General features: G+C 37.0%; 1 protein-coding gene across 1 annotated transcript in view; it reads left to right on the top strand.

Moving 5' to 3' along the window:
• The window catches only part of DCHS2 (dachsous cadherin-related 2), a 324,194-nt gene that overhangs the window by 269,871 nt on the left and 39,933 nt on the right, over window positions 1–14,390 (top strand). The window lies entirely within an intron of this gene.

The raw sequence follows: 14,390 nt of genomic DNA, 5'->3' as shown, positions 1-14,390 counted from the left end.
ATTTGATTATAATTTTAAAAATTATTTTTATATAGTAATTGAGATTTTTTCCCTAATTTCTTTTTGAGATTGCGCATTGTTAGTGCCTATATATGCAACTGATTTTTTTTTGTGTGTGAAATCAATAAGCTTTCCTGCATAAAAGATCATATCATCATGTCATGAGATTAGAGATAATTTTACTTGTTTATGATTAATATGCCTTTAATTTCAAGCCTGATTTCCATGACTAGGAGTTCCAATTCAGTATCACAGAGAAGTGGCAAGAGTGGATATACTTGCATTATTTCTGAGCTTAGTAGAGAAAATTTCTGGTTTTCACCATTGAGCAGGATGTCACCTATGGGTTTTTAACATATGGACCTTATTATTTTTTAGCAATTTCTTTATATATCTAGTTTATTGAGTGTGTTTATCACAAGAAATTGTTGAATTTTTCCAAGTGCTTTTTCTGCATATATTAAGATAATAACATGATTTTTAAAATCATTTGTTCTGTTATTATGGTATATCATATTGACTGATTTTCATATGTTTGAGACATCGTTGCATCTCAGAGAGGAGTCTCAATTGGTTATGGCACATAATTCTTTTAATGTGCTGTTGAAATCAGTTTGTTAATATTTTGTTGAGGATTTTTGCATCTATTAATATATTCATCAGGGATATTGGTCTGTAGTTTTCTCTTTTTTACCTAGTGCTTTTGTTTGGTTTTAGTATCAGAGTAGGGCTGACCTGATAAAATAAGTTTAGAAGTATTCTAGCCTCTTTAATATTTTTTGGAAGAGTTTGAGAAGAATTGGTGTTAATTCTTCTTTATGTGTTTGAAAGAATTCATTAGTGAAGCCATCTGTTCCTCTTTATTATCTTTTGTACGTTTGCTTTTTAAAACCTCTTTTTAAAAATAATTTATTTTTTTATTGAAGGATAATTGCTTTACAGAATTTTGTTGTTTTCTGTCAAACATCAACATGAACAAGCCATGTGTATACATACATCCCCTTCCTTTGTTGAGGCTTTTGGTTTGTTATTCACTCTCCTTAGTAGTTACATCTCTGTTCAGATTTTTTTCTCGCTTCATGATTTCATTTTGGTAGGGTGTATATTTGTATAAATTTATTTATTTCTTTTCAGTTCAGTTCAGTTCAGTTGCTCAATCATGTCCGACTCTTTGCAACCCCATGAAACGCAGCACGCCAGGCCTCCCTGTCTATCACCAACTCCCGGAGTTCACCCAGACTCACGTCCATCGAGTCAGTGATGCCATCCAGCCATCTCATCCTCTGTCGTCCCCTTCTCCTCCTGCCCCCAATCCCTCCCAGCATCAGAGTCTTTTCCAATGAGTCAGCTCTTCACATGAGGTGGCCAAAGTACTGGAGTTTCAGCTTTAGCATCATTCCTTCCAAAGAAATCCCAGGGCTGATCTCCTTCAGAATGGACTGGTTGGACCTCCTTGCAGTCCAAGGGACTCTCAAGAGTCTTCTCCAACACCACACTTCAAAAGCATCAATTCTTTGGCACTCAGCCTTCTTCACAGTCCAACTCTCACATCCATACATGACCACAGGAAAAGCCATAGCCTTGACTAGACGAACCTTTGTTGGCAAAGTAATGTCTCTGCTTTTGAATATGCCATCTAGGTTAGTCATAACTTTCCTTCCAGTGAGTAAGCATCTTTTAATTTCAGGGCTGCAATCACCATCTGCAGTGATTTTGGAGCCCCAAAAAATAAAGTCTGACACAGTTTCCACTGTTTCCCCATCTATTTCCCATGAAGTGATGGGACCAGATGCAATGATCTTCGTTTTCTGAATGTTGAGCTTTAAGCCAACGTTTTCACTCTCCACTTTCACGTTCATTAAGAGGCGTTTTAGTTCCTCTTCACTTTCTGCCATAAGGGTGGTGTCATCTGCATATCTGAGGTTATTGATATTTCTCCTGGCAATCTTAATTCCAGTTTGTGTTTCTTCCAGTCCAGCGTTTCTCATGATGTACTCTGCATATAAATTAAATAAGCAGGGTGACAATATACAGCCTTGACGTACTCCTTTTCCTATTTGGAACCAGTCTGTTGTTCCATGTCCAGTTCTAACTGTTGCTTCCTGACCTGCATACAAATTTCTCAAGAGGCAGGTCAAGTGCTCTGGTATTCCCATCTGTTGAAGAAGTTTCCACAGTTTATTGTGATCCACACAGTCAAAGGCTTTGGCATAGTAAATAAAGCAGAAATAGATGTTTTTCTGGAACTCTCTTGCTTTTTCCATGATCCAGTGGATGTTGGCCATTTGATCTCTGGTTCCTCTGCCTTTTCTAAAACCAGCTTGAACATCAGGAAGTTCACGGTTCACATATTGCTGAAGCCTGGCTTGGAGAATTTTGAGCATTACTTTACTAGCGTGTGAGATGAGTGCAATTGTGCGGTCGTTTGAGCATTCTTTGGCATTGCCTTTCTTTGAGATTGGAATGAAAACTGACCTTTTCCAGTGCTGTGGCCACTGCTGAGTTTTCCAAATTTGCTGGCATATTGAGTGCAGCACTTTCACAGCATCATCTTTCAGGATTTGGAATAGCTCAACTGGAATTCCATCACCTCCACTAGCTTTGTTCATAGTGATGCTTTCTAAGGCCCACTTGACTTCACATTCCAGGATGTCTGGCTCTAGGTCAGTGATCACACCATCATGATTATCTGGGTCATGAAGATCTTTTTTGTACAGTTCTGTGTATTCTTGCCACCTCTTCTTAATATCTTCTGCTTCTGTTAGGTCCATACCATTTCTGTCCTTTATCGAGCCCATCTTTGCATGAAATGTTCCCTTGGTATCTCTAATTTTCTTGAAGAGATCTCTAGTCTTTCCCATTCTGTTGTTTTCCTCTATTTCTTTGCATTGATCGCTGAGGAAGGCTTTCTTATCTCTTCTTGCTATTCTTTGGAACTCTGCATTCAGATGCTTGTATCTTTCCTTTTGTCCTTTGCTTTTCGCTTCTCTTCTTTTCACAGCTATATGTAAGGCCTCCCCAGACAGCCATTTTTCTTTTTTGCATTTGTTTTCCATGGGGGTGGTCTTGATCCCTGTCTCCTGTACAATGTCACGAACCTCTGTCCATAGTTCATCAGGCACTCTATCTATCAGATCTAGGCCCTTAAATCTATTTCTCACTTCCACTGTATTATCATAAGGGATTTGATTTAGGTCATACCTGAATGGTCTAGTGGTTTTCCCTACTTTCTTCAATTTAAGTCTGAATTTGGCAATAAGGAGTTCATGGTCTGAGCCACAGTCAGCTCCTGGTCTTGTTTTTGCTGACTGTATAGAGCTTCTCCATCTTTGGCTGCAAAGAATACAATCAATCTGATTTCCGTGTTGACCATCTGGTGATGTCCATGTATAGAGTCTTCTCTTGTGTTGTTGGAAGAGGGTGTTTGTTATGACCAGTGCATTTTCTTGGCAAAACTCTATTAGTCTTTGCCCTGCTTCATTCCGTATTCCAAGGCCAAATTTGCCTGTTACTCCAGGTGTTTCTTGACTTCCTACTTTTGCATTCCAGTCCCCTATAGTGAAAAGGACATCTTTTTGGGGGTTAGTTCTAGAAGGTCTTTTAGGTCTTCATAGAACCATTCAACTTCAGCTTCTTCAGCATTACTGGTTGGGGCATAGACTTGGATTACTGTGATATTGAATGGTTTGCCTTGGAAACGAACAGAGATTATTCTGTCATTTTTGATATTGCATCCAAGTGCTGCATTTCTGACTCTTTTGTTGACCATGATGGCTGGTCCATTTCTTCTGAGGGATTCCTGCCCACAGTAGTAGATATAATGGTCATCTGAGTTAAATTCACATAGGTTGTCTAATTTGGTGTATAATTGTTTGTGGTAGTTTCTTATGATACTTTTAATTCCATGGCATCAGTTGTAATGTCTCCTTTTTCATTTCTGATTTTTGTTATTTGAGCTTTTTCACTTCTTTTTTCTTTTCTGGCTAAGAAATTTTTGATTCCATTGATTAAAAAAAAACTTAATTTTATTGATTTTTTGTTTTCCTACTATTTATTTATAATCTTTTTTTTTTTTGGCTCCTTTTGTTTCATTTTCAGTTTGTTCTTCTTTTTCTAGTTCCTTGAGATATGAAGCTATGTTGTTGATTTGCAATCTTTCTTTTTTTGGCTGTGTGGCGTGTATAATTTTAGTTCCCCAACCTGAGATTGAACCTATACTCTCTGCATTGGGAGTGCAGAGTCTTAGCCACTGGACCACCAGGGAAGTCCCATCTTTCTCCTTTTAAATGTAGGCAGTTACTGCTATAAAGTTCCCTCTTAGTACTGCTTTTGTTGCATTTCCTGTTTTTATGTTTTGTTTCTGTTTTGTCTCAAGGTATTATCTAATTTTCCTTTAAATTTCTTCTTTGACCTATTAATTGTTCAAGAGCATGTTAATTTCCATGGATTTGCGAATTTTCTAGTTTTTCTTTGCTACTTATTTCTAGTTTCATTCTGTTGTGGTCAGAAAAGATAGTTGGTATAATATTCTTAAATTTTTTATAATTCTGTGGACTAAAATATGATCTGGTGAATGTTCCATATGCACTTGGCGATACACTTGGGAATGTAACACTTGAGAATGTGTATTATGCTACTGTTGGGTCATATTCTGTATCTGTATGTTAGGTGCATTTAGTCTATAATATTGTTCAAGTCCTCTCTCCTTATTGATCTTCTGTTTGGTTGATATATCCATTATTGAGAGTGGGGTATTGAAATACCCTACTATTATTGTGTTGCTGTCTATTTATCCCTTCAGTTCTGTCAGTGTTTGCTTCATATGTTTGGGTGCTCTACTGTTAGGTGCATATATATTTATAATTGTTATATCTTCCTGGTAAATAGATGTTTTTAATATAATGTCTTTCTTTGTCTCATGAGAGTTTTGACTTAAATTCTAGCTTGTTTGATATAAGCACAGCTATCCTGTTGTCCTTGGGATACAGTTGGCATGGAATATCTTTTTCCATTTTTCACTTTCAGCCTATGGGTGTTCTTATATCTAAAATGAGTCTTTTCTAGACAGTATGTAGTTGGATCTTGTGGGTTTTTTTTTTTTTTTTTTTTTAATTCATTCAGCCACTCTGTGTTTCTTCATTAGGAACTTTTATCCATAACACATGTATACTAATTAAATAATTTTCTATTAAAGAAAAAAAAATAAATTCCGTATATATGTGTTAAAAAAAATAAAAAGTTGATAAAAAAAATAAAGTAATTACTGATTGGGAGGGACTTAGTATTGACATTTTTAAATTGTTTTCTGTATGTTTTATAGTTATTTTATCCCCCTTTTCTTTGTTTGTTGCCTTCTGTTGTATTTCAAAGTGATTTTGAAATCACTTCTTTTGATTTTTAAAAGTGACAAGCTTGAGTTCCTTCTTATTTTTATTTGTGTTCCTTCTATAGGTGTTTTCTTTCTGGTTACCATGGGAATTACATAAAACATCTTTAAGTTTTAACAATTTACTTTAAACTCATAACAACTTAACTTTAATCACATCTAAAACTCTGCTTCTTTACTTTTCTCTACCATTTTATGTTATCAAAACATAAGTTCACAAGTTACATCTTTTTAAATTTTGATCCATTTACAAAGTTTTATACTTAAAGCTATTTTTAATGCTTTTATTTTTTAATTTTATGCCAAAGTAAAAGTGATTTATGCACCACCATTACAATGTTACAGGATTTGGTATTTGTCTATAAATTTACCTTTATCACAGGGCTTGATATTTTTGTGTGCTTTTGTGTTGCTGTCTAGAGTCTTTTTCATTTGAACTTGAAAGACTTCCCCCAGCATTTGTTTTGAGGCAGGTCTAGTGGTTATGAACTCTCTGAACTTTTATCAGAGGTCTTTATTTTTTCTTCATTTCTGAAAGACAGTTTTGCTAGATGTAATGTTCTTGGTGGAAATTTTTTCTTTCAGCACTTTGAATAAATTACCCCACTCCATTTTGGCCTGGAGTTTTCTAAAGACTCTTTTGACCCTCTACATTGTTGTTAGACTATATCTCTGTGGGAGACTAGGTCCAGGGTTTTCTAGTCAGTCATCTTGTTGACATCACTCTCAACTTTTTTCTTAAGTGATTGTATTATGTTCCAGTGTTTCAGTGGCTGGACATTTGAGATATAATAGATATTTCAAAAATTATCCAAATGTTTAAAAAATCTGTTTCTCAAGTAAGTCATTAATAAGAAGATGTTTAGAAATAGCATAACTAGAACTCTAGAATTATTTACTCATGGAAAACTCTGAATAAAAGGTTCACATAATTATCTTACCTAAATGTAGCCACAGATATTGATTTTTATTTTCCCATTGCATTTATTGTTATATAACTCTGCCCTTAAGTGGATGATTCACTATTACTGTAGGTGGTATTACTGTTTTAACAGTAGTTTTGTAAAGAAGAAAAGAACAAGAACATTAAATGTCTTCTATTTTTGATGCTATGTTAGATTTAAAGTGATATTCATAAAAGCCTGAAAATATAAAGGGTAAATTCTGTATGTTTCACTTATGTCCTAGAAATGATGGTATAGTGTTGGTTTTTATGTTTTACCATTTCTACCTCGATGTGAAATGAGCTGGGATTGTAAACTTTGTCCAGACACAGACTTTATTTAAAATGTGTACATTAAGCCAAGACCTAGAAGAATTCAAGATCCTTTAGTGATTTTCTCTTTTCCCAGACAATCTCAAATTTAAACTTCATTAAAGGAAGAACATATATGAATGTTTGCAGTTCTTTGCTGACTTTGAAATATTTTAATTTCAAATATTCTAATTTCAAATATTTTCGTTGAGTGAAGTTGTATGCTGTACTTTAATTTGATATTATGAACATTTTATTTTCAATAAAGATAGTATTGTTGCTTTTGTGACAGAGGCTATATGTGATTCTTTTTGACAATTTTATACTCCTCTTTATTCTTTTACATGCAAGCAATCTCTATATTTGCTTTTGTAATTGGGTCTATAATAAGCATTCTAACACATGAAGAACATAAAGTCCATCAGCAAGACTGTACATCTGCCTACATAGCTGTTTATTTTCTTACTGCCATTCCTAAGAATATGTCACAGCCAGTTGAAGTAAAATCTCCTAGGTTTCAAAAATAAATTGTACACAGTGCTGTGATGAACATTGGGGTACATGTGCCTCTTTCAATTCTGGTTTCCTCAGTGTGTATGCCCAGCAGTGGGATTTCTGGGTCATATGACAGTTCTATTTCCAGTTTTTTAAGGAATCTCTACACTGTTCTCCATAGTGGCTGTGCTAGTTTGCATATGAATGGATAAGAAAGCTGTGATACATATACACAATGGAATATTACTTAGCCATTAAAAAGAATGCATTTAAATCAGTTCTAATGAGGTGGATGAAACTGGAGCCTATTATACAGAGTGAAGTAAGTCAGAAAGAAAAACACCAATACGGTACACTAATGCATATATATGGAATTTAGAAAGATGGTAATGATAACCCTGTATGCGAGACAGCAAAAGGGATACAGATGTATAGAACAGTCTTTTGGACTCTGTGGGAGAAGGTGAGGGTGGGATGATTTGAGAGAATAGCATTGAAATATGTATATTACTATATGTGAAACAGATCACCAGTCCAGGTTCGATGCATGAGACAGGGTGCTCAGGGCTGGTGCACTGGGATGACCCAGAGGGATGGGGTGGGGAGGGAGGTGGGAAGGGGGTTCAGGATGGGGAACATATGTACACCTGTGGCTGATTCCTGACAATGTATGGCAAAAACCACTACAATATTGTAAAGTAATTAGCCTCCGATTAAAATAAATTAATTAATTAAATTTAAAAACGAAATTGTGTCAGTAAGCACAGAACTGTGATTTAGCACTGAAGATAAAATTGATTATACTACCATGAAGTCATATTCCTACCAAAAATGTAAACCATTTTTATGTTAGTGAGGTCTCCTGAAATGTAACAATATAAGCATCAGATTATAATGTAATTTGAATTAAAATCCTTTATTTTGTGACTGAATGACTTCATAACTAGCTTGAAAAGAGTAATCATTTGGAAACTCTGATAAAGGATTTTTAAACTTTGTTACAGCTTATATTAAACATAATATTTTATTTTTTAATATAAATTTATTTATTTTAATTGGAGGTTAATTACTTTACAATATTGTATTGGTTTTGCCATACATCAACATGAGTCCGCCATGGGTGTACACTTGTTCTACATCCAGAACCCCCCTCCCTCCTCCCTCCCTGTACCATCCCTCTGGGTCGTCTCAATGCACCAGGCCCAAGCATCCTGTATCATGCATCGAGTCTGAACTGGCAATTCATTTCAATGCCATTCTCCCAAATCATCCCCCCCTCCCTCTCCCACGGAGTCCAAAAGACTGTTCTATACATCTGTGTCTCTTTTGCTGTCTCCCATACAGGGTTATCATTACCATCTTTCTAAATTCCATATATATGCGTTAGTATACTGTATTGGTGTTTTTCTTTCTGGCTTACTTCACTCTGTATAATAGGCTCCGGTTTCATCCACCTCATTAGAACTGAGTCAAATGTATTCTTTTTAATGGCTGAGTAATACTCCATTGTGTATATGTACCATAGCTTTCTTATCCATTCATCTACTGATGAACATCTAGGTTGCTTCCGTGTCCTGGCTATTATAAACAGTGCTGCGATGAACATTGGGGTACACGTGTCTCTTTCAATTCTGGTTTCCTCGTTGTGTATGATCAGCAGTGGGATTGCTGGGTCATAAGGCAGTTCTATTTCCAGTTTTTTAAGGAATCTCCACACTGTTCTCCATAGTGGCTGTACTAGTTTGCATTCCCACCTACAGTGTAAGAGGGTTCCCTTTCCTCCACACCCTCTCCAGCATTTATTGCTTGTAGACTTTTGAATTGCAGCCATTCTGACTGGCATGAAATGGTACCTCATAGTGGTTTTGATTTGCATTTCTCTGATAATGTGTGATGTTGAGCATCTTTTCATGTCTTTGTTAGCCATCTGTATGTCTTCTTTGGAGAAATGTCTATTTAGTTCTTTGGCCCATTTTTTGATTTGAGTCATTTATTTTTCTGGAATTGAGCTACAGGAGTTGCTTGTATATTTTTGAGATTAGCTTATCTTTGACAAAGGAGGCAAGAATATACAGTGGATTAAAGACAATCTGTTTAACAAGTGGTGCTGGGAAAACTGGTCAACCACTTGTAAAAGAATGAAACTAGAACACTTTCTAACACCATACACAAAAATAAACTCAAAATGGATTAAAGATTTAAACGTAAGACCAGAAACTATAAAACTCCTAGAGGAGAACATAGGCAAAACACTCTCCGACATAAGTCACAGCAGGATCCTCTATGACCCACCTCCCAGAATATTGGAAATAAAAGCAAAAATAAACAAATGGGACCTAATTAAACTTAAAAGCTTCTGCATTACAAAGGAAACTGTAAGCAAGGTGAAAAGACAGCCTTCAGAATAGGAGAAAATAAACATAATATTTTAAAAGAGAGTTCCAAATATGAAAAGGAGTACATCAAGGCTGTATATTGTCACCCTGCTTATTTAACTTATGTGCAGAGTACATCATGAGAAATACTGGACTGGAAGAAACACAAACTGGAATCAATATTGCTGGGAGAAATATCAATAACCTCAGATATGCAGATGACACCACCCTTATGGCAGAAAGTGAAGAGGAACTCAAAAGCCTCTTGATGAAAGTGAAAGTGGAGAGTGAAAAAGTTGGCTTAAAGCTCAACATTCAGAAAACAAAGATCATGGCATCCGGTCCCATCACTTCATGGGAAAGAGATGGGGAAACAGTGGAAACGGTGTCAGACTTTATTTTTGGGGGCTCCAAAATCACTGCAGATGGTGATTGCAGCCATGAAATTAAAAGACACTTACTCCTTCCAAGGAAAGTTATGATCAACCTAGATAACATATTCAAAAGCAGAGACATTACTTTGCCAACAAAGGTCTGTCTAGTCAAGGCTATGGTTTTTCCTGTGGTCATGTATGGATGTGAGACTTGGACTGTGAAGAAGGCTGAGCACCGAAGCATTGATGCTTTTGAACTGTGGTGTTGGAGAAGACTCTTGAGATTCCCTTGGACTGCAAGGAGGTCCAACCAGTCCATCCTAGAGGAGATCAGTCCTGGGTGTTCGTTGGAAGGACTGATGCTGAAGCTGAAACTCCAGTTCTTTGGCCATCTCATGCGAAGAGTTGACTCATTGGAAAAGACCCGGATGCTGGGAGGGATTGAGGGCAGGAGGAAGGGGACAACAGAGGATGAGATGGCCAGATGGCATCACTGACTTGATGGACATGAGTTTGAGTGAACTCCGGGAGTTGGTGATGGCCAGGGAGGCCCGGTGTACTGTGGTTCTTGGGGTCGCAAAGAGTTGGACACAACTGAGTGACTGAACTGAACTGATGTCTCTTTTACTACTTTAAGTATGTTATGCCACACCCTTTTGCTCTGCAGAATTTCTGCTGAAAAGTCAGCTGATAGCCTTATGGGAGTTCCATGGTATATAATTTATTGATATCCTCTTCCTGCTTTTAATATTATCTCTTTATCCTTAATTTTTGACATTTTAATTACAACGTGTCCCAGTGTCATCCTCTTTATTGTTGATCCTGTGGGATTCTCTATGATTTCTAGACCTGGAGGTATTTTTCCTTTCCCAGTTTAGGGAAGTCTTATTATTATGTCTTCAAATATGTTCTCTGAGCCCTTTCTGTCTTTTCTTCTGGGACCTTTACAATATGGATGAAAATATACCCAGAGGTCCCTTAAAGTATCTTCATTTTTTTATTCTTTTTTTTTGTGTGTGTGTTCAACTTACAGGATTTCTGATAATCTGTCTTCCAGGTCAATGATTCATTCCTCTGTATCATCTAATCTACTGTTGTTTCCTTCCAGTGAATTTTTAATTTCAGTTAGTATATTCTTAAGTTTGTTTGGTTCTCTTTTAAATTTTCAAACTGTGTGTTAAACTTCTAGCTGTGTTCATCCATTTTATCCTGAGTTCTTTGAGTATCTTCATGATTAATATCTTGAACTCCTTATCAGGTAGATTTCTTATCTTCACTTTACTTAGCTGTTTTTCTGGGTTTTTATCTTGTCCTTTCATCTGGAACATGAAAAGCTCCTAACACTTGATTCACACAGCAGCATACTTGGTTCTCAAAAATGTTTGCTAAGTCAAAGATGACATTTATTATATGATTTGTAAGTACACGAAAATTTATAGGCAAAACTAATATTGATTTATAGAGATATATAGAATACAAATATATAATAAAACTCTTATGCACTCACAGAATTTAGTTCAATTTAGTGGAGAGATAAGATCAGTCTTCAAGTATGTTCAGAACATTCATTGCCTGAGTGGGAGTCTAAAATAGATGCCATGAGTTATGGGCCTATGACAGGAGGATCAGGACCAAGAAAGAATTATCAGAAGTAGTGGATAAATAGAGAACAAGAAGGCAAAGTACAAAAATGAACTAAAAAGGGGATTGGAAATGACAATAAGCATCAACACCATCAGATACTAGGGAGATTAAAGCCACACAAATCACTACTACATACCTACTAGCATGACCAAAATTTAAAAGAGACTGACAATGCCAGTGAATGTAGAGCAAATGGAATTCCTGTATGTTGCTAGCAGGAATATAAAATGGTACAACCACCATGACCATCAAGTTCTTACTCTATAGCACAGGGAACTATATTCTGTTCAGTTCAGTTGCTTAGTCGTGTCCAACTCTTTGTGACCCCATGAATCGCAGCACGCCAGGCCTCCCTGTTCATCACCAACTCCTGGAGTTTACTCAAACTCATGTCCACTGAGTCAGTGATGCCATCCAACCATCTCATCCTCTGTCGTCCCCTTCTCCTCCCGCCTTCAATCTTTCCCAGCATCAGCGTCTTTTGAAATGAGTCAGTTCTTTCCATCAGGTGGCCAAAGTATTGACGTTTCAGCTTCAGCATCAGTCCTTCCAATGAACACCCAGGACTGATCTCCTTTCAGATGGTCTGGTTGGATCTCCTTGCAGTCCAAGGGACTCTCAAGAGTCTTCTCCAGCACCACAGTTCAAAAGCATCAATTCTTCGGTGGTCAGCTTTCTTTATAGTGCAACTCTCACATCCATATATGACTACTGGAAAAACCAAAGCTTTGACAACACAGACCTTTATTGGGAAAGTAGTGTCTCTGCTTTTTAATATGCTGTCTAGGTTGGTCATAACTTTTCTTCCAAGGAGCAAATATTTTTTTAATTTCATGGCTGCAGTCACCATCTGCAGTGATTTTGGAGCCCCAAAAAGTAAAGTCTGTCACTGTTTCCACTGTTTCCCCATCTATTTGCCATAAAGTGATGGGACCAGATGCCATGATCCTGTAATAAACCATAATGGAAAAGAATATGAAAAAGATTATTATGTACATGTATGTTTAAATGAATCACTTTACTGTAGGCCAGAAACCAACACAACATTATAAATCACGTAAACTTCAATAATAAATGAATTAAATGGTACAACCACTTTGGAAAATAGTTTTGTAATTTCTTACGAGGTTAAATATACACTTCCTGTAGGAATGAAGATGTTTGTCCACAAAAGTACTTTTACATGAATGTTTATAGCAGCATTATTCATAAACCCCATACTGAAAACAATACAAATGCCCATAGATGAGTAAAGGATAAACAAATGTAGAATGGCCAAGGGTCTGAGAGAACTTTTTGTGTAGATAGAAATATTCTACATCTTAAATGTGATGGTGGCTCCAGGGGTGTGTATAGTTGTCACAGGTGTGTATAGTTGTGTTATAAGTGTGTATAGTATATAGAACTAATACTTAAACTATGGTAGTCTATCAGTTATGTCTGACTCTTTGTGACCCCATGGACTGTAGCCAACTGTAGGCTTCCAGGCTCCTTTCCATTAAATTCTCGAGGCAAGAAGACTGGAGTGGGTTGCCAATCACCTCTCCAGGGGATCTTCCCATCCCAAGGATTAAACCTGAGTCTCCTGCATTGTAGGCAGGTTCTTTACCCTTTGAGCGGCCAGGGAAGGTTTTTATGTAAATTTTACCATAATAAAGTTAATTAAATAAAAATACTTAAAAATAAGACAGGAGAGGCAGTCATGAGAGAGTGACAAATGGACAGAAGAGACAGGAAGCAAGGCAGAGGTGAGCAGCAAAGGTCATAAGGTATTATATAAACAGAGATGACAGACTGCTGACTTGGGACCCAGATAGATTCTTGAAAACGTTTCCAGTGAAGCCGCGGTTCATCGCACCTGTTGTCTTACTACCTCTATCAGTCCTTGCTGATTTTTCTTTCATGCTGGTAATCAGTCTGTTTCCTAAAAACTGACATGGCTTCTTTCTTCACTAATTCCTACCCCTAAATCAGTTCTTGTCTTTTCCTTGAAATTTTCTCTTGACTGTTTCTGCCCTAGCTTAACAATTCTTGAGTGAATCTGCATCATGCAGTTAAGACCTTGATTACTCTCGAGTTGTGTTACTTTTACCCACAACTCTAGCACAGAGTTGGACACGACTGAAGGGACTTAGCAGCAGCAGCAGCAGCAGCTAGTGGAAACTGGTTGAAAGAAGATTTCTTATATTTATACTTTTGTTACCTCCTTTCCCACATTTCATGCAGTGTTCAGGAAAATGTGTCAACATATGACCTTAATTGTCTCCCTCTTTTCATCCCTCCCCTCCGGTTATCCTAGGTTGTTGTTTTTTGCATGGACTAATGCAGTATTATCTTAATTGGCCTCTCTTTTCCATACTTACCCCCTTTTTTCTTGTCCAGACAGCAATCAGATTGATGCCTTTTAAAACTAAATCCAGTAGTTTTGCTCACTTCCTTAAAATGCTTCTGTGTCTTCTCAGTGCACTAAGAGTAAAACCTGGTCCTGCCCGCCTCATTCCTGTCTTTACCATCCACATTTCTCCTGCTCACTGTGCCTCATCAAGGCAAGTCTTCTCCCAGCCCGGGGCCTCTTTACCACTGCTCTTTCTCCTAGAAGCCATTTCTTCCAGTCCTTTCTGTGGCTTCTCATGCTTCAAAGTTCAACTGGAACGCCATTCCTCTGAGGCCTCTGCAGAGGGGTGTTTACCTCCCCAGCAGCAGAAGTGTTTCCTATCGGGTAACTTTATTTAATTCTTTGTAGGGAACTCAGCACATCCAAAATCTACCTTGATTATGTATTTCGTTAATGGTTTACTGTTCATATCCTCCCATCAGTTAATAACCAGCAGGAAGACAGAGGTCTTTCTGTCTTATTTGTC

The sequence above is a fragment of the Bos indicus x Bos taurus genome, chromosome 17 (genome assembly GCF_003369695.1).
Source record: "Bos indicus x Bos taurus breed Angus x Brahman F1 hybrid chromosome 17, Bos_hybrid_MaternalHap_v2.0, whole genome shotgun sequence".
NCBI classification, from domain to species: Eukaryota; Metazoa; Chordata; class Mammalia; order Artiodactyla; family Bovidae; genus Bos; species Bos indicus x Bos taurus.
The sequence above is the reverse complement of the archived record's forward strand: the minus strand, read 5'-3'. Positions and strand labels throughout refer to the sequence as shown.